The sequence below is a fragment of the Macaca mulatta genome, chromosome 15, assembly GCF_049350105.2.
Source record: "Macaca mulatta isolate MMU2019108-1 chromosome 15, T2T-MMU8v2.0, whole genome shotgun sequence".
NCBI classification, from domain to species: domain Eukaryota; kingdom Metazoa; phylum Chordata; class Mammalia; order Primates; family Cercopithecidae; genus Macaca; species Macaca mulatta.
Window position 1 is genome coordinate 64,176,160 of NC_133420.1, and position 25,850 is coordinate 64,202,009.

The window sequence follows — 25,850 nt, forward strand, 5'->3', positions numbered from 1 at the left end:
ACTGAATGGATGGCAAGCACAGCAGGTGAAATGGAGCCCAGCTGGCTTTGAGAAGGTCAGCCTCTTCTGAGAATGGCATATTTGATGAAGAAGAAGAAGGTAAGGAAGAAGAAAAACTGAAAGCCAAGCCATAGTAAAGTGCTTAGTAAATAAATATTTAATGCAGAGATCTTAAACCCTTCATTACACTCCATGCTCATTCTGAGAATGGAAACATGACTGAGCAGCTATGTCTTCAGTCAGTACATTCCCTCCCATTTATATCCACAGTCATGACCCTGGAGCAAAGGCTGTAAAGGTTGCAAAGTGCCAGCCTGACTATCACATCTAGTGTGTCAATAGGTTTATGTGGCTTGCACAGTAAAAATGCCATCATAAACATTAGCAAAGGCTGCAAAGTGACAGCCTGACTGTCACATCTAGTATGTCAATAGGTTTTATGTGCTTTGTGTAGTAAAAATGCCACCATAAACATTTTGGAGATTTCTAGAAAAAAGTCTAGATTTCCATCTTGTCTTGCTTGAAAAAAAAAAAGAACTGGCTATACTAAGCCCTCATTCCTACATGATAACAATCAGCTGGAGCTGAGAAGTGGCTCCCCTCAATAGATGAGCATGTGACCTTCAGTTTGCCACATTCCCACCACTCCTCATGGCAGCTTCACTGGTTCATTTTACTTATTTGCATTATTTGTCTGGCTCCTATAAGGCATCTGAGTTTGCAACTCTTGCCCCAGAATAACAGTTATCCATTTTCTTTATATCTCTACCCTCCTCGATTTGCCTCATATTTCCCCAATGATGTTCACTGCAATATTAGCTGCAACAGAGAAAAATTGAGAATATTCTAAGTATCCAATGAAAAAATGGCTAGTGAGCTAACCATGTAATGGAATATGATAGAACCATTAAAATTGTGTATACAAGGTATACACAATGGTATCGAAAAAGCCTTTTAAGCTAATTTATTTATTTTTTTCTTTTTTAAACTTAAAAAAATTTTTTTTTTTAATTTATGTTTTTAGAGATGGGGGGGTCTCATTATGTCAGCCAGGTCTGTCTCGAATTCTTGGCCTCAAGTGAGCCTCCCATTTTGGTCTCCCCAACTGCTGGGATTACAGGTATGAGCCACCATGCCCGGCCCTTTTAAGCTAATTTAAAAAGTAAAATATCAGTGCTTTGAGAGACTGAGGAGGGAAGACTGCTTGAGCCTAGAAGTTCAAGACCAGCCTGGGCAATAAAGCGAGACACTGTCAACACAAAAATTTAAAAATTGGCTGGATGTGGTGGCACATGCCTATGGTCCTAGCTACTTGGGAGGCTAAGGTAGGAGGCTGACTTGAACCCAAGAGTTTTGGGCTCCAGTGAGCTATGATAGCATCATTGCACTCCAGCCTGGGTGACAGAGCAAGACTCCATCTCAAAAAAAAAAGGATACCAAATCACATAAAGAGAATTCTGCTTCCCACATTATGGTAATCAAGACATTACAGGGCCCCTTTCACTGCAAAATATGTGAAATACGAGATCCTATATAATATATATATATATGTATTTTTTAAGGGAATAGGGTCTCACTCTGTCACCCAGGCTGGAGTGCAGTGGCCCAATCATAGCCCGCTGCAACCTTGAGCTGGGCTCAAGCAATTCTCCTGCCTCAGCTCCCACAAGTAGGTGGGACTATAAGCATATGCCACCATGCCTGGCTAATGTTTAAATTTTTTGTAGAGATGGCATCTTGCTATGTTGCCCAGGCTGATCTTGAACTTCCAGCCTCAAGGAATCCTCCTGCCTCAGCCTTCCAAAGCGCTGGGATTATAGGCAGGAGCCACAGTGCCTGGGCAATATATACTTTTAAAAGCATTTCAGGTCTCTCAGTATATAGGAGACATCTCTGTGACTACCCAATTCCCCAAAAAGAGAAAAATTCATGAGCTATGCAGTAAGCAATGGGGAGGACCAGGGTTCCCTGTGGGCCAATTCCCAGAGCATCACTGCAGCCAAGATGATAAGACTTGTGCCACTGGAAGACTTAGCCCCCTCAAGGGTGAGGGGGCTAAACCTGAGAGTTCTGCATTAAGCAGAAACAGGGAAGCCTGAGGAAGTTCATCATGATCCACGGTAGGTGGTGTTCCACAGCTTTTGGTAGAAGCAGATATGAATTTTCTCTGGGGGAATATATTTCCCAACCTAAGTCAACAGAATTCTCAAAATTAAAGAGCAACAAAAATTAGAATTAATGATCACAAAGATGCCATGAGCACATAACAGAGAAAACAATAAATAATATATTTAGATTGCAAGAACTTCAGATACCAAAAATGTCAGTTACAGAATATAAATCAGCTATGTGTGAAATGTTTTAAAAGATAAATCTCAAAGGTAAGTGAGTGGCAATGAATTATTAGAAATAACCAGGCAGATCTGAAAAAGAATGAAATATGTTTAGAAGTTAGAAAAATAATTATTAAAATAAAAACTCAGCCAGGTACAGTGACTTATACCTGTAATCCCAGCACTTTGGGAGGCTGAGGCAGGAGGATCACTTGAGGCCAGGAATTTGGTAAGAGCCTGGGCACCATAGCAAGACTCTGTCACTAGATACATACACATGTACATACATATGCAAGCAAGCAAGCAGAGTGTGGTGGTGTACACCTGTAGTCCCAGCTACTTAGAAGGCTGTAGTTAGAAGACTGCTTGAGCCTGGGAGATTGAGGCTAAAGTGAGCCATGAAAGTACCACTGCACTCCAGCCTGGGTGACACAGCGAGACCTTGTCTCAAAAAAGAAAAAAACAAAACAAAACAAAATGAAAGGACAAATTTAACAGCAGAAAAGACGAAGTTGAAGTGAGAATTAGTGAATTGGAAGATCAATCTGAAGAAATCACATAGAACACAGCACGAAAAAACAGAGAACAGAAAAGTGAATGAGAAGTTAAGAGATAAGACAGAATGAAAATGTTTAATATATTTAGAATCTTTGGTAGAGAATCAAGGAGAGGTAATATTTGAAGAGATAATGACAGATAATATTTCAGAAGTTATTAGAAAACATGAATCCATGAATTCAGGAAGTAAAACTATCTCAGGATAAAGAATATCAGTAACAAGTATCTAAACTGTACATCAGTAAAAATTTTTTGTGTGGCTTTTATTTTGTTTTGAGACAGGGTCTCTCTTTCTTTTGCCCAGGCTGCAGTGGCACCATCCTAGCTTACTGCAACCTTGAACTCCTGGGCTTAAGTGATCTTCCTGCCTCAGCCCCCCAAAGCTCTGGAATTACAGGCATGAGCCACTGTACTCCGCCAAGTAAAATCTGAATGCAATAAATTTAACAGTTACAAAATGCGGTAATATCTGTTTGAGTGTTGTATGATCCTAGGCCTGTTATCTTGCCTTTCCCTGCCCCCATTTCCTGTAGAATGGTGATAAAAATACCACCAACTACATTAAGTGAATTAATATTATCAAGCACTTAAATTGTGCCTGACATATAGTAAATACCCAGTAAGTATAATACTATTATTAAGTGATAAGATGTTGGTTAATATCCAAAACCCCCACAAAGGAGATTACACAACTGTGACCAAAATAGGTCGGTAACCTTAGAGAAACATGAAAAGACTGGATATGGATACCTTTCCCCACTCCTCAATCCCAGCATCCTCCAGAACTCAGTAGTGATCTGGGCAGCTTTCCTAAGCAATAGAGAGATCCAGGAGTGCTCAAAATAAAGCAGGCATGAATATAAACATTGGTTACTGAGTCTTCCTGTGCCTGGACCAGGCTACTTTATGGGGAGTTGAAGGCTAGGGGGAAACATGCCCCCTACTATAGATCTGAACAGTGGTCTATTCAAAACAGTACGTGAAAATGCTCTGTCAACTGACCATTTTATAGAAATATAAAGCACTGTTATTACTCCAAAAAATGCTAGGAACTCACTCTGCATGGCCACCACCCAAGTAGCTGGGACTACAGGCACGTGCCATCACACCCAGCTAATTTTTGTATTTCTTTTCTTTTTTTTGGTAGATAAGGTTTCATCATGTTGACCAGGCTAGTCTCAAACTCCCGGGCTCAAGCAATTTGCCCACCTAGACCTCCCAAAGTGCTGGGGTTACAGGCAGAAGCCACCACACCTGGCCTAAAAAATATGTTCAAAAGCTAGCTGAGGCTTGCTGAAGTGCAGTGATGCGATCTCAGCTCACTGCAACCTCCACCTCCCGGGTTCAAGCAATTCTCCTGTCTTAGCAGCCCGAGTAGCTGCGACTGCATGAGTGCGCCACCACGCCAGGCTGATTTTGGTATTTTTAGTAGAGACGGGGTTTTGCCGTGTAGGCCAGGCTGGTCTTGAACTTCTGGCCTCAGGTGATCCGCCTGCCTCGGCCTCCCAAAGTGCTGGGATTACAGGCATGAGCCACCATGCTCGACCAAAAATTCTTTTTCAAGGAAAAAAAAAAATTGGGATGTTGGTTAAAGTTTGTGGAAGAAGTAATTAGACTCCCAGTCCCCACCAACAACCCCATACTGTCAGGAGACCACTGGTCTCCTGCTCTTCAAGATTACTGGAGATTTATTTCTGGAGAAACTTGAGTGGAACTGCATTCGACTCAGGAAAACAAGGCATGGAAGAAAGCAGGATGAGGGGCCAATCTGAAAACTGGGGGGTTAAGTGAAAATCTCCAAAGAATTGCTAGACTTCTTTCTTCTGTTTCAGGATAATACCAACAGCCAGACTTATTTATCCCACTCTAACCCTGGTAGATTATTCCTCTGCAGAAACCGACCTACCTCAGAGAAAAGAATGTCAAATTCTCTGGGGGTTTCCCCACACACAAAAAGGCCAGCCTGTTGCACCTGCCCACCAGACAAGTTTGCCAGTTGATATATCTTTCCACTCTCACAGAACCTCCAGTGTTTTTAAATGGCTCATTTTTAAATCAGTAGCCAAGGGATTACCAGACTTTTGAGGACAGCCTCCAACAGAAAACAAAGAGTACAACAAAAACATAAAATAGGAGTCTAGGAGAAACACAACGCAGAACAAAACAAGACAAAACCCAACACATGAGGTCATTTTGTCACTTTATTGATGATGCTACTTTTGAATTAGCCCTTCGTTAAGATAGTATCTGTCAGGTTTCTCCATTGTAAAGTGATTTTCTCATCTAATTAATAAGCAATCTATGGAGAGATTACTCTTAGATTAGGTAAATAACCTGTTCCCCATCAAACTTTCATCCAATCATTTTAGCATCCATTGATGAGTTTCATCTGAATCAGATATTTACTATGATGGTTGAAAAATGACAGGTTTGTTTTGTTTTGTTTTGTTTTTTTGAGGCAGAGGCACACCCTGTTGCCCAGGCTGGAGTGCAGTGGTGCAATCTTGGCTCACTGCAACCTCCGTCTCCCACAGCCTTCCGAGTAGCCGGGATTACAGGCGTGTGCCCCACGCCTAGCTAATTTTTTGTATTTTTAGCAGAGACAGGGTTTCACCATGTTGGCCAGGCTGGTCTCAAACTTCTGGCCTCAAGTGATCCACCCACCTCAGCCTCCCAAAGGGCTGGGATTACAGGCATGAGCCACTGTACCTGGCCAAAAAATGACAATTTTCTATTATTCCTTCTACATTTATTAATTGGCATTCTAACATAAAAAAGATTTCCCGGCTGGGCTCGGTGGCTCACGCCTGTAATCCAAGCACTTTGTGAGGCCAAGGTGGGCGGATCACGAGGTCAGGAGATCGAGACCATCCTGGCTAACACGGTGAAACCCTATCTCTACTAAAAATACAAAAAATTAGCCCGGCGAGGTGGCGGGCGCCTGTGGTCCCAGCTACCTGGGAGGCTGAGGCCGGAGAATGGCGTGAACCCGGGAGGCGGAGCTTGCAGTGAGCTGAGATCCGGCCACTGCACTCCAGCCTGGGCGACAGAGTGAGACTCCGTCTCAAAAAAAAAAAAAAAAAAAAAAAAAAAAAAAAAGATTTCCCTTTTCCTTCCTTTCTTAATTTATTGATTTAGTATAAATATGGACTTCTGGATTTTAAAAAAGTCAGTGGGTTATAATTCATTACTGATTTTGACGTTCAGACTGCCCCAGATTTGGCACTATTTGGCTTAATTTTTTATTTAATTTTTTTTTTTTTGAGATGGAGTCTCCCTCTGTTGCCCAGGCTGGAATGCAGTGGCCCTATCTCGGCTCACTGCAACCTCCACTTCCCGGGCTCAAGCCATCCTTCCACCTCAGCCTCCTGAGTAGCTGGGACTACAGGCACACACCAACATGCCTGGCTAATTTTTGTATTTTTTGTAGAGACAAGGTTTCACCATGTTGCCCAGGCTGGTCTCAAACTCCTAGGCTCAAGGATCCAGCCACCTCAGCCTCCCAAAGTGCTGGGATTTTAAGCATGAGCCACCACGCCCAGCCACTATTTGGCTTTTTTTTTTTTTCATTGTGAAGACCTTTATTGCTGTGTGTGAATTTTTAAAAGCTAACTACTTATTTTGGAATAATTTAGATTTATAAAAAGTTGAAAAGATAGTTCAGAGTTCCTGTACGTCCTTCAACCATTTCCCCTAATGTTACCATCTTTTTTTTTTTTTTTTTTTTTTTTGAGATGGAGTCTCGCTCTGTCGCCCAGGCTGGAGTGCAGTGGCCGGATCTCAGCTCGCTGCAAGCTCCGCCTCCCGGGTTTACGCCATTCTCCTGCCTCAGCCTCCCGAGTAGCTGGGACTACAGGCGCCCGCCACCTCGCCCGGCTAGTTTTTTGTATTTTTTAGTAGAGACGGGGTTTCATCGTGTTAGCCAGGATGGTCTCGATCTCCTGACCTCGTGATCCGCCCGTCTCGGCCTCCCAAAGTGCTGGGATTACAGGCTTGAGCCACCGCGCCCGGCCTAATGTTACCATCTTACATAATCAAGGTACATTTGTTAAAGCAATTAACATTGAGAACATTACAATTAACTGAACTTACAGACTTTATTTGAATGTGGCTGGTTTTTTCATGTATGTCCTGTTATTTAGCTTTATAAAAAACAAAACATTATAATTTTATAAAACATATAAGCTAATTGAAAACAAAGTCACCCTCACAAAAGATATGCAGATGTATACTGCAGGCTGCAGATAAACAGTTCAGGCCGGGCGCGGTGGCTCACGCCTGTAATCCCAGCACTTTGGGAGGCTGAGGCGGGCGGATCATGAGGTCAGGAGATCGAGACCATCCTGGCTAACACGGTGAAACCCCGTCTCTACTAAAAATACAAAAAATTAGCTGGGCGTGGTGGCGGGCGCCTGTAGTCCCAGCTGCTCAGGAGGCTGAGGCAGGAGAATGGCGTAAACCCGGGAGGCGGAACTTGCAGTGAGCTGAGATCGCGCCACCGCACTCCAGCCTGGGCGACAAAGCAAGACTCCGTCTCAAAAAACAACAACAACAACAACAAAAAAAAAAACCAGTTTAGATGCTGTTAATAAGTATAGCTTAGCAGAGAAAAGTTTTGCATTTCCCACAATCAAGACAATGAGTAGTTTTGGGAACTGTCCAAGAAGGTAATTTTTAGCAAAAGTAAGCAGTACTAAACAACAGACAGGACTGTATGATTTTAGTACACTTTTGTGGCTGGTCTTCCCAATAATCACTCTGCTGACCTTTCACCTCTGTACACTAGGGACAGAGGTGGACTGAAATCATACAAATCTTTGGAAATCAACAGAAGGTACTTTTGTTTGTGCTGACTTACTTGGGTATCCTCTCCAACAGCGACAACCTCAGTTAGGGTAATTCCTTTTGGCTAAATTTTCACCTCAGACTGTGTGATTGATTCCAGTAGCAAAGGTTGGAAATGCTCAAACCATAACAAATCAAAGTAAATTCTTACATACTGTACTCTATTCTCTGATCTAGAATTATCCTGAGGCTATCAATTAATATCATCTTGAGGCAATTAATCAAGCAAGTAATCCAGCCACAAGCATCTACTGTACTCTTCCTGTGTATAAGGAGCTATGCTGGATGTTCAGGGGTAACAGCCCAATTTGAGGGGCTCATAATTTCGTTATGATTGCCAGTATGCCTCTGGAGAAGGCCGAAACAGTAAAAAGAAAGTTTCAGGATGTAAGGGTTAGAGCAATGCTTTTAATTTTTCAGCCCCAATACATAAAACAGCTACCCTGGTTGAAGCAGAGGAGGCCTAATGCCCCATGCACTCCAATTCCCTCTCCTCACTGTGGGGGCCCCTAAAGGCACCTCCAGGGGACCCTAGGCAAAGGCAGAACTGACCATGGTTTGTTGGGAGTTAGAGATAATGGGGAGTTAAATAAATAATTAACTGACAGAAACATCTCTCTTTTTTCATGCCTCCCAAATCAAATATTTGTAAATAGATGTTGATTAACTTCACCAATAGCAAACCTAACTTCCCAGAACAGAAATAAAACTTTGTACATGAATTTGGAAAGTCAGCTTGCATAACTACCCTCCACCCCTGCCATAAGATTAGATGGAGGCTCTGAGTTTCCTACAAGACAAGTACTTCTCTGTGAAATGTGTGACAGAGGCTCAAAGAATTTGGAGATTTCAGAACTGGTGGTAACAGTGATTCCTGTGGGTATCTAGGACTGAACTGTAAAGAGAGAATAAACAAGTTGTTAGATGCTGAGAGCACCTGGCTATGGCATCAGGAGTCTGATTCCATAAATGGAATAGCAGCCAACGCCCAGAAGGTCATCTGTCTTTCCTCCAAGTAGAGTGTAGCTGCTGCTAGCTGAGGAGGCCGCTGTTTCTAACTCGTATCATGTTATTTTGGACTCCAAGTGAGGCCAGACAGCATGCTGGGAGTGTGTTGGAAGGGGCCTAGCCTGAAGGGCTGTCCCAGACACACCAGTTGCTGCCTTATTAGGCTTCCTTAATATAGAGTCTTCTTTCGAAGCACAGAACTTGGTTTGCTTTTGGCTTCTCACATATGTTGTAGAAAAGTTCAGCTAAATGTCCACCCCCAAAAGTCAAAGACAAACATTCCAGAAGAGGCTTGGCTCTGAAGTAGAATGGGCTTAGCAGCCTAAAAGGTTAAAAGGCCCCAAGCACCCAAGGCCCCAGTTCAATAAATGCAGACTGCAGCATTCGGAACGTATACCCAAGAAAAGAATACGCTAAAGCCACTGAACCTCACTGAGCTGAAAGGGTTGCTTTTCTTTATTCCATAAAAATCTGATGATAATAAGCCTAGCTTTGCCCCTAGGGTCTCTCTATGCTCAAAAGGGATTCAATCTAGAAAACAAAAAATTATTTTCTTCTGCTGATCCAGCCAGCAAAAGTATATACCTTTCTCCATTAGGCCAACCATTTGATTCCCTCCTTAACTCAACCTGTAGCACCTGTTTGGAAGCAGTGGGCTCAATCAGATGACCTCTTAAGGTCCTTTTCACGTCTAATTATAACCTAAGCCAAATTAAAATCTGGAGCCCAAGGGAAGGTTCCTATGCAGTGTGTTAAAAAACAAAAACAAAAACAAAACCTCCTGCATTCCAACATGAATACAAATACACATAAACACCCCTATACTCCCAGGTGCCTGGCTTCTAACTGCTAGCTGTAAGTCTCTAGAGATTGGGATTTTGTTGTAAACCCTATTTCTTTTGAGGATGTATTAGGGGGAGAGAGGAAGACTACAGGGAATTAGGAAAGATTTGGTTCCTACCTTGATAGACCGAGTTCTTCAGATGAGGTGATGGAGAATGCAGCAGTAAGGCCCACAGGCTAAAGCTTCCCAATGCTAGGTGTAGGTGAGCAGCAAGGGAGCCACCAAGACCAGAGACAGTGTACAAGGGGTGGATGCTGAAAGCCTCAGCACAGACTGCTTTGCTTGGAGGATGGCTCTCAAGCGTGTATTTGCAGGAGCAAGTTAGCTGGAACAAAAAAGGCCCCTATGCTGCTCTTTGATTGCCCCGTGTGGTCAGTCCTTTGGCTATGTGGGCAGCCCTCTGGCTATTCCTTTTAGCTCCTGGGCTAAAAGGAAGCAAAATCAGAGTGTACTGTGCTCCCCCACCCCACAGGCAATGGACTGAAGCATGCCAGCTAGGAAGCTGCTATCCAATCAGAATGCCCAAAGCTGTAAATAAAAGGCCACATATGCACAGTAAAGTAGGCTATGAGAAGAATCTAGATTGAATTACAGAAGCCAGTTGTGGGGCCAGGGTGGAGGAGGTTGGAAAAAGAGAGGGGGGAAGCCTAGTTGTCCTTCAAGGAATCTTTTTATTCAAATACACCCCCCTCCCTCAGCGTGACTGCCAGAGCCATCAAAGCCTTGTTCCCCTGGGGAACCAGGTTCCAATCTGGCCATGTTCTCCACAGAGGAGTCATGGTCTGAGACTCCTCAGGCAGGGTCAAAGCCTTTCCCCGGAGGCATCTCATCTTCCAGGAGGCTTGCCCTGCTAGTCTCTGGAGTCCAGCTCACCGTGCACGGTAAGCTTACTCGCAGGTGGCAGCAAAAACCATTTCTGTGTACCAGTAACTGTTGCTTTAGTTGTAGGGCTAAAGTGAGAGTAACTTATATATTTTTGTTTACTTAAGCCCCCAAATTTAAAAAGCAGGTAGCCGAAGCCTGGCCTGGGTCCTGAGTATTCAGCAGCCTAGGTTCTATAATGATTCACAACATGGATTTTGGTGTTAAGACAAGTCTGGGTCCAACTCTGACACATTACTTGCCAGCTGTGGAATTCTGGGTGGTCACTCAACCTCACTAAACTTCACCTTCCTCATTTGTAAGACTGTCATATTTTCCCTGAAAAGCTTGAAGTAAAAATAAGACATTGTACATAAAGTACCCAACACATGGTAGATGCTTAGTAATAAGTCATTATTATTACTATATCTTTGGCAGATGACCAGTGGAGCTCTTTCCTCTCTCCTGTTCCAATTTCCCAGAAAATCTAAAGGCTTCAGGTCAGGGAAGTGGCAGGCAAAATCTCTACAAGAGCCAAAGGAAATGGAAGGGTCACATTCCTTTTTTTCCTCCCCTATGCTAGGACGGACTCAGTCATCCTGTCTGTGCCCATCATACTCTAGGCTGGTAGGCTGGCCCTGGGAGCCTCAGGGCTCTCCAAAACCAAAGATACTAATCCACCTCTAGTATTACCTGTTGCAGGGCATGCTCCTACACTGATGGTGCTTCTCCTGGGGCCCCAGATCATATCCCAGTAGGTGAAGGGGAGAGAGTGTGATCCCAAGTTGGCAGGATAGGTTTTGTCCAGGCTGTTGTCTGACCATCACAGCTGCCTGTGAGGCCTATGGGTTAATAATAGCAACTGTGATGCCAATGGATTAAGACAGAACTGTAGGAGGTGTTTATTTTTACACTCTGGCGTCAGTATCAAGTTCTACTGGTTACTGCCCAAATCTAGGGCAGCTTCCTGCTCCAGGAGTGGCCTCAGGCTTCTCCAGGTTGCTAAGTTGGATTCTATAGGAAGCAAGTCTTGTTGAAAACAGTTCAGCATTAAACAGGACAGGGAAGACGAAAGGGAACAAACAGAGCTTTCATATGTCCAGCTGTCTAGCACCAAACCTCTGGGACCAGGTGGACCTCAAGTTGAAAGCTGTTGCTCATAGTACTCTCTTGAGACAGGCAGGCCCTGTTGTTCTGGACAGGGTACACACATACACACACACAAATTGGCTGCATTGAAATAATCTGAATAAAAACAAAGAAAGACTGCCACTCAGCTACCCAGAAGCTCAGCCTTATCAGTCATAAGTCCCGAACTAGAGCATTGAGTGCTGACGTTGTAAAGAAAAAGAGAAAGCCTATTTGGGAGGGTTTTATAGGAATTTGAGACAGAGGTTGGGTTAGGCCAGTCCTCAACCAATTTGTATGGTTTTTAGCATGTACATCAAATTTCTTGAAGATCTGCCATCAGAGATTTTTTCCTAGACATGACACACTAGGATAGAAATCTCATTGGGCCAGGAGCTGTGCCTAGATAATCTCCTGAAAGCTTCTTCATCCCTGCAAGACCTAGAGACTGGGGTCGCAGGGACTTTATACATTGACTACAGTATCTGGAACTCTGTGGACATCCCACTAACCTCCCTGAAAGGCAGCTCCTGCCAGAGTGTCTACTTGCCCCCTCAGGCAGACAGGAGCATGAGGAGGCTGACAGCTGGAAAGCTGATGTAAATAGATGTAGACTAGCTTACTCTGGAGTCAGGAGCAGAGCAGACTGCTGTGGAACGACAAAAATGTACCACTCACCAGGTAGGAATGCCAAAGTGCACACAAAACAGCCAAGCAGCCAAGCACACAGGAACAGTGACTCCGTCATCTTCCTGCAATCGTAGGTCATCGTCAGTGACACAACATGTTAATACCTTAAGAAGCCAGGGTGCTGGCAAAAAGGTAGGCTGGTGAGGGACTCATTTAATACATTTTTTCCCTGTCATTCAAGGATGATCCACTCGGTCATCAGAACAACAGTGCAGCCTTAGAAACAACCAGATTTGATCACTAGTGATAAAGGAGTTTGATCTTAGCTCCATCTGGAAACTACTCATGCCTAGGAGAGTGGTAGGATGCCCAAAGACAGGAACACTGCTTTCATTCTTGGGTTTTCCTCCAACTTGCTAGGTCATCTGGGGCAGGGTACCTGTTCTCTCAAAGCTCTGTATTTGCCATCTAGTAAAAGGACTAACTGTATCCATCTTCTGGTGTGTGGTAGGAAAAAATATTTGAAAAATAAAAAGAATAAGGGAAATGTAAATGCTGTAGTCTTTGGACTAAAGTATTTCAGAAATATAATGGTCATCCATGCATGCAGGTAGAACGCCCTGGCCTTCTCCTGTGTCCTCCCTCTTCTAGGGTCACAGTGGCCGCATTAGGAAGTGGGCCTGGTCTGTGCCCAGAGATGCAGTGCCCTTCTTTCAGGCCTATAATCCCCACCTATGGTTTGAGGAACAGATGAAATAGGAATATGCTTACCTAGATGTAAGGTATTAATTTCCACTAACTTATAATAAGGAATTTAGAAATATGCAAGCAAAAGAAACAATTTCACTTACTCCCTTGTCTATCTAGGAGCCACAAAGCTAATTCTCCCCTGTTTGTGGGCCCAGGACACTGATCTGGGGCCTGTATCCCACTGATATGGCATTCAGCAGCAGGACTCACTGGAATGTAGCCTAAAAGGCCTGAGAGAGCAACATTAATGAGGGATGTATTCTACTGCTCAGTTAGAACAAAGGCGATACTGTATTCTAAACCCAACACAAGACTTCACTCTTTCTAGCCCAGCAATCCCTCAGTATTGGGTTAGTTTGCCAGGTCTCCGGAACTCCTGAAGAGGAGAACTAGAAATCTATTCTTTGTTGATGGTGACACCTCTTTTTCTGTAAGTCTCTACCCTGGGATTTAAAACAGATGTTCAAACCTCCTGCAGCCTCTGGTGAGACCCACTTCCTTTCAGAGAAGGGGCCTCAAAATCAGGAATCAGCAAAATCTTTCTGTAAAGATTTCGGCTTTGTGGGCCGTATAGTACTGCCACATCTTTGTAAAACTTTTTTTCTTGTAAATTTACAATTTATAATTGTATATATCTATGGAGCACAAAGTGATACTATGATTTATGAATATCATGTGGAATAATTAAATTAAATTAAATTAAGCTAATTAACATATCCATTGCCTCAAATACTTATCTTCTTTTGGTGAGAATACTTGAAATTTACTTTCTTAGCAATTCCCTTTTAAAAAAACAAACAAACAACAACTCTTTAAAAATGTAAAAGCCATTCTCAGCTTGTGGACCATACAAAAACACCCTGGCAGAGACCATAATTTGCTGATTGACTCCTACTCTAGACCTTAAAGGCCTCTCTATTCAAGGTCTATATCTTAAAATTCTGACCCTGGTGGGCCTGCCTAGAGATCCTCTTTCCACGGGGCTGACACAGTTCTCAGAGGCAACCCCCCTCTGAGGAGCCACTGAGGAATGTGAAGGAAGAATCCTGAGGTTATTTGTATTGGAGCTGACAGACTGGCTAATTTCCCTCACATAAAACACTTCAAAAGCATCTATAGGATTTAGCTTATTGCATTATCATTCTGGAGTGTAGAATGAACCATAAACCATCTTTATCTTTCTGTTTCTGCTTAATACTATCCCATGCCTCTATGAGGCCTTTTTTTTTTTCCCTTCTCCCAGGTTCCAAATCCACACTTGAATTGGCTCAGGCCTGAACTCACTCCCCATTCTATATGTGGTATGGCTGTGGATAGCAAGGAAACTATCAACAGACAGATGGATTTGGACACAGTAAATATGGATGAGAGGCATGAGAGTAGGGTGAGTTCATTTTGAGCAAAGATTTAGGGCTGACTTTAATCTAGGCACCATCACAAATAGTTACAGGTTCTATAAACAGGTGGCAAACTGCTATAGAAGCATCCTAAGAATGATGTAGAAATGGTTAGGAATCTTTGTAGTTATACCTCCCCGCACACCAGAAGCTAGAAGAAACGAGTTATTGCTAAATTGTAATTCTTCTAATATTATTAGCGATTATTTATTATCTACTATGTTACTCACCATGCTAGATGTTTGTCATAAGAGCATTTCCTTTTTTTTTTTTTTTTTTTGAGACAAGAATCTCGCTCTGTCGCTCAGGCTAGAATGTGGTGGTGTGATCTCGGCTCACCACAACCTCTGCCTCCCATGTTCAAGTGATACTCGTGCCTCAGCTACCCAAGTAGCTGAGATTAGAGGTGTGAGCCACCACACCCAGCTAATTTTTGAAGTTTTAGTAGAGATGGAGTTTCCCCATGTTGGCCAGGCTGTTCTCAAACTCCTGGCCTCAAGTGATCCTTCCACCTCAGCCTCCCAAAGTGCTAGAATTATAGGTGTGAATCACTATGTCCAGCCCAAAAGTGCATTTCTAATCCTCATGATAACCGTGCAAAGTAGATATTATCATCTCTATTTTACAGCTGAGGAAACTGAGGATCTTGCAGAGATAAACTTTATCTAAGATCACAGAGCCAGAAAGTAGAGGAGTTGGGCTTGCAATTTTTGTCTGACTCAATCCAAAGCCCTTGCTCTTTCTACTATAATATACTGCTAATATCCTTGATAGAGAAAAACAATAAGCAAATCCCTTAATTTGGGTCTTGTTTGACTTTGTTCCAAACAGCAGCAATCGATGATGTTAGCTGTGGGCTTGAAAAAAAAAAAAAAATAGCAGCAATCTATTGGTCTGCCTTTTTCTATACTCTGAATATTAATGAATGACAAAGTAGTAAAAATCACAAGTATGACACTTTTACATGGTAGTGATTCAGGTCAAATGAATACAGCTATATTCCTATCAAAACTGGAGATGTACATGAGCTAACACTTGGTTATTCTTTACAAGAAAACAGGATTATTTTTAATGTTAAATCTTTGCTTCATAGCCAAGTAAGTCTCTTTTCAACAGTGGTATTGTGTATCTTTGTGTGAACTATTATTTTGTAAATAATTTAGCTGAATTAAATTAGTTCCCCACCTTCCCAGGTCCCAGATTATTAGTTGCCAATCAAATATCTGTTCTCCCTTTATCTTTCAAATTAACAGAACCCTGATATTTGGCTGGGTACAATGCTGTCCAAGTAAAATTCCACATTTCTCCCTCCCTTGCAAGTAAGGGTGACCATTTGACCAAGTTATGGTGGAATTGCTGTGTGCAACTTCTGGGTAGTCTCTTTATGATGAACAGGGTGCATCCTTCTTCCTCCTTTCCTCCATCCTGCTGCTAGGAAGGTAGGTGTGATGACTAGAGCTATAGTAGGTCATCTTGTGCCATAAGGATGGCCTAGAGATAGCTGAGCAAAAAACTGGAAAGGGTGTGGGTCTCTAATGACTGTGGAGCTGCCATACTAGCCCAGGACTGTCTACCTCTGTACTTCAGTTGTTGATGAGAGGGAAAAAACCCTCCATCTTATTTAAGTCACCAATGGTGGGTTTCTGTTACTCATATCTATTGCTACTTTATACATCCTACCACATTCTCCATCCCTACTGCTACTAAAGACCAACCTATATTTATCACTTATCTAAGTTCCTCCATCAACCTCTAACCTGGTTTTCCTTCCTAGAATCATCTTAATAGACATCAAATGAAGTGTACTTATATCACTCTTATGCTGAAAAACCCGTCGAAGGCTTTCCATAAAATCCAGATTCCCTAAAGGTATATTCTAGCTTTGATAAATCACCTCTTCACTCTCATCTTTTGCCCTGTAGTCATACTGTCAACTCAGATCAGCTCGGTACTGATTGGAACACTGCCCTTCCATTTGTCTAACTCCTAATCATCCTTTAGGTTTTTAGCTAAAATATTCCGAATCCAATGTCCCTTCCCAGACTACTGGCTATATTTTCTCAAAGCACCTTGCACTTCTCTATATTGTGTTTTATACTTGTTCATTTGGCTTCTAACACTAGGCAGCAAGTTTCACGGGGCAGGAACCCTGTCTACCATTATTTGTTGGTGTACACTTAGAACCTAGCAGTGTCTGGGATACATAGATTAATATTTTCAAATGAATTAATGAAATTTTCAAGAGGGCAGCCAAGCAGTATGTAGCAAAATTTGAAATAAGCATACTCTCTAGTCTACTTCTATCAAATATATTTAAAAGAAGTAACATTATAAAGACACATAAAGTTATATATATGTATGAATGTTTGTTGAAGCACTATTTACAAAAGCAAAAAAAAATTATTTAAAACAATTTTTTATAGAGACAGGGTCTTGCTATGTTGCCCAGACTAGTCTCAAACTCCTGGGCTCAAGCAATCCTCCCAACTTGGCCTCTCAAGTTGCTGGGATTACAGGCATGAGCCACTGCACCTGGCCAAAATTTAAAAATATTTTTAAAATCCCCTCAGTAAAAAATTGGTTAAATAAATTACGATGTAATCCATGCAATGAAGTATTCTACAGAACACAAAAAGATGTGTCAGATTTGTTGTCAAGATGAAACTATGCTCATCATATAGTTTTTTTTTTTTTTCCTTTTTCTTTTAAATAAGCAATTTACAAAGTACAACTCTCAGGTTGGGTGCAGTGGCTCACCCCTGTAATCCTAGGAGGATTGGGGAGGCTGAGGCAGGTGGATCACTTGAGGTCAGGAGTTCGAGACCAGTCTGGCCAACATGGTGAAACCCCATCTCTACTAAAAATACAAAAATTAGCTCGGCATGGTGGCACTTGTCTGTAATCCCAGCTGCTCGGGAGGCTGAGGCATGAGAATCACTTGAACCTGGGAGGCAGAGGTTGCAGTGAGCTGAGATCGTGTCACTGTACTCCAGCCTGGGTGACAGAGCAAGACTCTGTCTCAAACAACAACAATAACAAAAAAACAAAGTATAATTCTCAAGTCCAAAATCCATGGTTGGAAACCTAAGAATGGCTGCTCAATCAGTTCCCTTTGATTTGTGCTTCTGCTTCTTGGCAGTCATCATCATTATCATCCTAGTAGTAGCAGTAGCAATTAACATTCATAGTCATTAGTGAGTACCTCACTGACAGACATTGTGATAACTGCATGTGCATCATGTCATTTAACGCTGACAAAACTATACAAGGCGGGAACTGTTAGGGTGATGTGAAATGGTCAATATGCATTTTTTTAACCTGCAAAAATGCCCATTTCATAAGGTTAAACTTAATGTTATTATTTCCCAGGGGCCCAGAGATTTTACCAAAATTGTCCATGTTTTTATAACTGGGGAGTGGCAGAGCTGAGCTTCATACCCAGGTGTGTTTGGTACCACAGTAGCTGTGCTCTTTTGCCTGATGTATAAAAGAGGCAGGGGAGGAGGAAGGAAAAAACAAAACAAAGTATAACTCATGGTATGATCCCATTTTTATTTTTAAAAATGCATACACATCTTCTTTTTGCTTATCTGTATTTTCTGGCAATAAGTGGGATGATGGACTCTTTTGGGCCATCTGGGATCCTCACAGGCCTGAAAGCCTGGATCTCATGAAACATCAGCACAGGAGACAAAGAGGGACTACCCACTTACAGCCTTAAAGAGGACAGCTACCTGTACTGGGAGAACAAGTATCTAATGAGTGCCCACTAAATGCCTAATACCTTAATTCAGAGAAGAAATAAAAGCTACAGGCATGCATAGGGCAAATTATAATTCATTGAGAAAGCTAAATGTTGTTTTAAAAGATTCAAATTATATTCAAAGTTCTAAAATGCCTTATATTAGCTTCAGAAAATTATGAAAATAAAAACCAAAAATTAGATGAAAATATTCTTGAAACTTGTGCTTGCCCCCTTCATGAGAAACTTGTAAAAGAAGAGTTATACCTGAAGAGATTTTCCTATTTTTTTTCTTTTTTTGAAATGGAAGTCTTGTTCTGTCGTCCAGGCTGGAGCGCAGCAGCGCGATCTCGGCTCACTGCAACCTCTGCCTCCTGGGTTCACGCCATTCTCCTGCCTCAGCCTCCCACGTAGCTGGGACTACAGGCGCCTGCCACCACGCCCAGCTAATTTTTTGTATTTTTAGTAGACAGGGTTTCACCATATTAGCCAGGATGGTCTCGATCTCCTGACCTCGTGATCCGCCCGCCTTGGCCTCCCAAAGTGCTGGGATTACAGGTGTGAGCCACCGCACCCGGCTGAGATTGTCCTGTATTTTTATCTTGAATTAGCACATTAGTTCACAGGTAGATAACATAAACCTGATATATATCTTTCAGAAGAGTTAAAAATACAAGAATTACAAAAAGTACTATGGATTATAAAGCAAGGAAGTATATTATAACCATTTATATGCATTTCCTATTTCCTTCTTGGTTGCATGCTAAGGACAGAGGCTATCTTCATCTTTGTAGTCACTTAACCTAGCCTCAAGTCTGGCACAGGGTATATGATTAAAATGTTCACTGAGTTGAACTAAGGAGGAACCGAAATCATCATCAAACTGGAAACATTTCTTCAGAGCAGAATTTGGCTCATTACAGATACGGACATATTTACACATACTTAGTTCTAGCCCTTTTTAGGGTGTGGGGTGCTGAAACGGATCTAGGGAATCCAGTGATGAGCTTCTGGAATATGCAGGGGGAGTATCCTTGCAACAGCTCCTCTCTTAGAGTTTCCTTCACACCTGGCAATGCGCTCCCTCTACTGCTAGTGGGAGCCACAGCCGGGGACCCAGAACAGCAGGTTCCAGACACAATGACAGACATCCTGCCCTCCCTTTCTCCCCCTTTAACCTCACAGTCTTCAACTCTGTCTTATTAGCTGCTTCCAATGGGGACTGCTGAGTAGCTAGGAAAGAATGCAGGATATGTTTCAAAAGTCCAGCACTAGCTGAGGAACAGTTTGTTTTTTTCCTAAAAAGGGCAGTCTATAAAGTTACATAAGACCCAGCTCTGCTCGCTGGGAGCTTTTCCAGCTACATCTGAAGAGACTCCTCAAGCTATTTGAAGTTTCAGGAAAAGGGTTTGGAATTTCCTGCTTGGCCAACCTATACTGGAGCTATCTCTGGGTAGATGTTGGGAGGTTCCAGTAGGAAAAGTAGTAACTCTGTGCTCCTATTGTCGGCTGCTGCCCCATTGGGTTCAGCGGGGACAGCAAATAGCATAGTCCATTTATAGTCAAAATCTCAGAATAAGAACAAGCCCTTTGCCAAAAACACAGCCCATCTGGCATCAAGCCCTATGGGCCCACCCAAAGGAGGCAGGACCTGGGAAATCTAACAGCCCAACCCAGTAGTACACAACAGTGCTCTAGAAGAGTTTCCTTCTCTGCTTTGGGCAAACGTTTGAAGGAATCTGTGGCCCTGAGAACCTTAAATGCCAAAGTCTCACCCAAGGACGAAAGGAATTACTCAATAAATCTTAACTGAGTACCTCCAAAGTGCCAGACACTGTAGTGTGAAAGAAACAAACCTGATGCCTGCCTTCATGGAGTTTACAGTTCACCCAGGGAGACCAAACAAATAAATAACTATGATATATACTCAATTAAATAGGCCTTTGGAATGTGCTGCATTCAAAGGAAAGATAGTTAAATCACCAAAGCCAGGCCAATTAGCATATTTGTTAATCAGAGTCCAGTTTACACTGTATTGGCAACTAAAATTATGTTTTTTCTTTTTAAAATTTTTTTGTAGAGATGGGGTCTCACTATGTTGGCGAGGCTGGTCTTGAACTCCTGGGCTCAAGTGATCCTCCCACCTCGGTCTCCCAAAGTTCTGGAATTACAGGTGTGAGCCACCACGTGCCCAGCCAATTACTTATGTCTGAATTGAAAACTCTTGAAAAGTCACTGGAATCTATCAATAACATACTCTTGGTTAAGCTCCACTTTTATTCCCATTCATTTTGTGGGAGTTCAGTAACTATTTTTATATTACATATTTTTATTTAAGGCATAGGAACTCCCTTCAACTAACAAACTATTGTCCATTACACTGGAGAAATAGAACCCTGATTTGCTCTTTCCAGCATCAGGCCATTCATTTTTGTTTCTTTCTGGTCAATGTAAAGAGCTAAGAAAAGGTAGGTATAGAACTCTGCTCCTCAGGACTAATTCTGTAGCACCTGGCAAGTTATTTGATTCCCTTCAGCCTCTGTTTCATTTTAAAATGGGGATAATACCTTTCCTACAGGGTGGTGGTAGGAGTTAGAAAGAAGATATATAAGACATCTAGGACAGTGACTGGTATTTAGGGAGGGCTCAATAAATGACAACTATAATAAATGTGAATCAGGAATCTCCTCTTTTCTTTAACCTGAATCCCTCCTATTGCCTTGAGACTGTACTACTGTTCAATTTACCAGTTTATGGTCATAGCCAGTGTTTTCTTTTCAATAGGAATACTACCTCAAATTCTTTAACTTTTCTTCATGGCTCTGTTCTTTATCCCCCTGTAAGTTGTAAAGCAAAGCAGCTCTAACCTAGGCAACATCTCAGGAAAATATATAGAAAGGAGGTTAGAGTGAATTTATGTTTTCTGTAAGTCAAGAGTTTCCTACCCAATGAACGCAGCTAGGTACAGGTCTACTTGAATTGCTCACTGTCACCAGAACACAGTAAAAACAAGTCTTCCATGTAAACTCATGGGCTTACAAGATTATCCTTAAAAGATCTAATTATTTCCAGACATGTACACCACATGACCCTCTGTAAGTTCCACAGCTTCTGCTTTAGAAAAGTTTCTCTGGACAAGGTGGTATGCCTCTGGGGCTCAAGTGATCCTACTGCCTCAGCATCCTGAGTAGCTGGGACTACAGGTGTGCACCACCACACTTGGCTAATTTTTAATTTTTTTTTTAAGAGATGAGGGTCTTGAACTCTTAGCTTCAAGCGATCTGGCCTCAGCCTCCCAAAGTGCTGGGATTATAGGTGAGAGCCACTGTGACCAGCCTCATTCTGATTCTGATTCCTGATATTTTTATAACTTTTTTTATAAAAGAACAGTTTAGGAATTTATCTATATCCTTGGTTTTCCAAATTTTCAAGATGAAGGACCCTGAGATAAGTTATTTTTGTTTGTTATGTTGGGTGCTCAGTGGACTCTTTCAATTTGTAGACTCATATTCTTCAGTTCTGGGAAATGTACTTGTATTCTTTCTGTCTTTTCCTTTTGTTTTTGTCCCCACTGATGTGAAAGGTTAAGAAAAGAGATTAAATGATGGAATAACATACCTGAGAAGCTGTAGTGGCTCCAGAATTTCGCTATAGGTTGAATTTAGGAGCAGCAAACATTAAAAGGGATAGGTGGAAGTGGAGTAGCATCAGGGAATTGTCATAAAGTTCCATTTGTATAGCAACCACAGTGTTTGCACTTGGAATATTTTATTTGGGGTAGCTTAAAGTATACTATTTTGGTATGATATCCTCTGCATATGAATGACAGTAATCTCAGAGTGGCTTAAACAACAGAGGAAATTTATTGTCACACATATCAAGTAGACCAGAGGCACAGAGACTGCCAGGTTAGTGAATTCAGAGGTTCAACATGTCATTTAAACCTGCCATCCTTAGGTCAAAGCATGGCTCCAGTAGTCATCTCAAACATTACACTGAGATACGTTAACATTCACAGGCATGTGTGGAGAAAGGTGGATATCTAAACAAACTGTTACAATTCAAAGGAGGAATAGAGAAGTCATTGCTGCGTAAGCAACCAATTGTGATCAAGTAGGAGGGTATGCAATCCAGAGCACCAGGGAGGGATTACTTAGCTTTTGTCAGGAGGTGGAATATTTCCTCGAACTAGAGAGGAGAGGATGGCTGTAGACATGTTTGCAGATTGGTGGTAGGAAGTAAGAGAGTTCACATATGATGGCTTCCTTTTTCCTTCTGAAATACGAGTCAAGACTACCAACAGCATAGGGAAGGAGAAAGGGAGAGTGAGAGGTAGAAGAGAGTAATGAAGGGATGAAATATTTGTTGCAAAGAGTAGAGTAGGATACCTGTTGGAGAAATATAGTAAGACTGCTGCCAATATTAACTTTGGTAATGATTAATTTTTAAAATTTTTTGGAACATAAACTCAAGATTTTATTGTCTTCATAACAAAAGATGACACTTAAAACTGGATCACTTGACCTTTTCACTTATCTCCTCCCAGTTCAAAATGCTTGCATTTCTTAATAGCTGCATTTTCTTAGATCTGAAGTTGAGCTCAACACACTCAAGTCTTAGCACAATCTTTTTTGTAGTTTTAGCTTTTTTTCTGGAAAATCGGCTTACTCTGCCCACGATAGCCACTGTGCTTCCTGTCATAATGCCGCTTTCCCTAGGCATATAAGAGAATCCCTGCCCTTCTTGGACTATGTCACTTTGTGGAGTTGGTGCTTGCCATACTTTTTTTTTTTTTTTTTTTGAGACGGAGTCTCGCTCTGTCGCCCAGGCTGGAGTACAGTGGCCGGATCTCAGCTCACTGCAAGCTCCACCTCCCGGGTTTACGCCATTCTCCTGCCTCAGCCTTCCGAGTAGCTGGGACTATAGGCGCCCGCCATCTCGCCCGGCTAGTTTTTTTGTATTTTTTTAGTAGAGACGGGGTTTCACCATGTTAGCCAGGATGGTCTCGATCTCCTGACCTCGTGATCCGCCCGTCTCGGCCTCCCAAAGTGCTGGGATTACAGGCTTGAGCCACCGCGCCCGGCCGCTTGCAATACTTCTTACAGAAAGTTCAGTGGGTTTTAGGAACATTAACCATGTTTGCTGGAGCGCTATCAGCTGGTAATGATGAATTTAGAGTGATGCTAAATATGCTGGGCTGTACAATTTTCTCCAGCAAAGCTTAGCTATTTGAGTATAGACATGGAGAAGGTAAGGCGTTATATTCATTCAGAGTTGGGGTTTTATCAGGCAAGTATACTTTTAAAAGAATGTAGTATCAGTGAAGTTTTATTGAAGTTAAAGGACTACTAGTGAGGATACTTCAACAAGTGAATGGAATACACTAAGCTATAAATCATAAAGTCTACATGGCAACATGGATAAATGCTTAGGAACTAAATTAAAATAAAGCAGAATATAAAATAATTTTAATGCTATAATTATATCCATGCAAAATTTATATATGCATGTAAACAGAAAGGATAGGAAAGTGGGATTGTAGGTGATTTAAATTTATTTTGTGATGATTATTTTTCTTTTTTTTTCTTGAGATAGGGTCTCCGTCTGTTGCCCAGGCCAGACTGCAGTGGTGTGATCACAGCTCACTGCAGCCTCACCCTCCTAGGCTCAAATGATCCTCCCACCTCAGCCTCCCAAGTAGCTGGGACTACAGGTGTGCACCACCACACTCAGATAATTAAAAAAATTTTTTTGTTTCACTATGTTGCTCAGGCTAGTCTCGAACCCCTAAGCTTAAGTGATCCTCCTGCCTTGGGCTCCCAAAGGTTCTAGGATTGATTACAGGTGTGAGCCACCATGCCTGTCCCATTTTTATATATTTATTTTGATTTTTAAAATTCCTACTTAGATGCTTTAGATCATGTTCAGCTTGGATCACAGATTTTTTTGTATGAGCTTTATCTAGTCTATCAGTCAGCACTGACCACTCTGTCTTCTGTACTTCTTTAAAACTTGTTCATAGGGCTAAAATCATACTCATCCTGGGGGCCAGGCTATAATCTCTGTGAATGTTACTAAATTAATCAGATCTTTTGTGAAAGCAAAGCAACCTAAGAAATGTAACAGATTTGCTGAGCTAGGCTTAATGTCAGTTCAACCCCTGTAATTCATTCATTCATTCTCTATTCATTCTACCAATGTTTACTGAGCTTATACCATTTGTCAGGCATTGTGTTACGCACCAGAAATATATAGTGGAAAATAAAGCCTATCACGAATTGTGGGGAAGGGGGACAGGAAGATCTCAGGCCCAAGCCTGATACTTACAAAGGACTTCAAATTTAGATTTTCATCCTTATATTCAAAGTTATAAGTATATATTTAAAATAACAGCTTTATTAACATGTAATTCATATAGTATAAAATTCACCTTTTTAATGTATACAATTTAGTGTGTTCACAGAGTTGTGCAACTCTTGACCACAATCTAACTTTGAAATATTTTCATCACTCCTAAAAGCGAGCCCATCCCCATTGATCTTGTATCCTACAATCTTACTGAACTAGTTTATTAGTTATGATAGTTTTTATGGATTCCTTAAGATTTCTATATATAAGATCGTATCATCTGCATATAGCAATAGTTATATTTCTTCCTTTCCAATCTGGATACCTTTTATTTTTCTTGCCTAATTGTTATGACTAGAATTTCCAGTACAATATTGAATAGAAGTGTTAAGAATGGACATCCTTCTTTTATTCCTGATCTTAGAGAGAAAGTTTTCAATCTTTCACCTTAAGAACAATGTTAGCTGTGGGTTTTTTGTAGATGCCCTTTATCAGGTTGAGGAAGTTAGATGCTATTCCTAGTTGAGTGTTTTTATCATAAACTTGCCAAATGTGTTTTCTGCATCCACTGAGATGATCATGTTGTTTTTGTCCTAAGTACAATCATTACAGTATTAAAATTAATTTGTTAATGTAAATATTTAAAATATACTAAAATTATTACAATAGTGGTTTGGATTTCAATCATTTTCAATATATGAAGAATTTCATGTATTAAATGAAAAAGGCCAATTTCTCTCTAGATCTCTGAGAGATCCTGGATTCAAAGACTCTATTCTTGTCCTCATGGAGTTTATGGTCATATAAAATAATTTGTTAATTGTTACAATGGAGCTCCAGACAAGGTCAAATGAAGGCATAGTGGAAATCATACCCAAGTTTGCATGAGGTAATCAAGAAAGGTTTCAGGAGGGTCAATGACTGAACTGTTAGAGGAGTAGAAATATGTGGCAGGGTCGGGGGCTAAGGAAGGGATTTCAGTTAGAACCATGTGCATACAAAGAGTTCCTCAGAAAGACCTGAGCTCCACAGTCCCAGACTCAAGACATAGACTCCCAGGGCATTTGCTGAAAGAAGGAGTAATGAAATTACAAAAGAAAACTGAAGACTTAACCATGTAGATTTTATGAAATTCTGTATGTCAAAAATCACAAAAATTAAAAGGCAAGCAAATATTTGCTATAATTATAACAAAAGGCATGTATCTTTAATGTGTAAAGAACTTGTGTGAATAACTAAAAACTGAGATTAAAAAAAATTGTGGTGAAAACACATAAGATCTAACCTCCTAACAAGTGTTTAAGTGTACAGCACGTATTGTTAACTAACTATAAGCATAGCATTGTACAGCAGATCTCTAGAACTTATTCAGCTTGTATAACTGAAACTTTATACCCATGAAAGAG

The 25,850-nt window shown here is 41.5% G+C and overlaps 1 protein-coding gene across 7 annotated transcripts in view; it reads right to left on the reverse strand.

The window, feature by feature from the left end:
- The window catches only part of RUSC2 (RUN and SH3 domain containing 2), a 71,753-nt gene that overhangs the window by 31,540 nt on the left and 14,363 nt on the right, over window positions 1–25,850 (reverse strand). The window contains exons 1-2 of one of the 7 annotated variants that reach the window (XM_077965030.1): window positions 11,143–11,274; window positions 9,706–9,913 (exon numbers count right to left, since the gene is read on the reverse strand). The exons of the other annotated variants lie outside the window; for them this stretch is intronic. The gene's annotated coding sequence lies outside the window, so the exon portion shown is untranslated. Of the gene's footprint in view, window positions 1–9,705; window positions 9,914–11,142; window positions 11,275–25,850 lie in introns of those variants that run through there. 7 annotated transcript variants of the gene reach the window in all.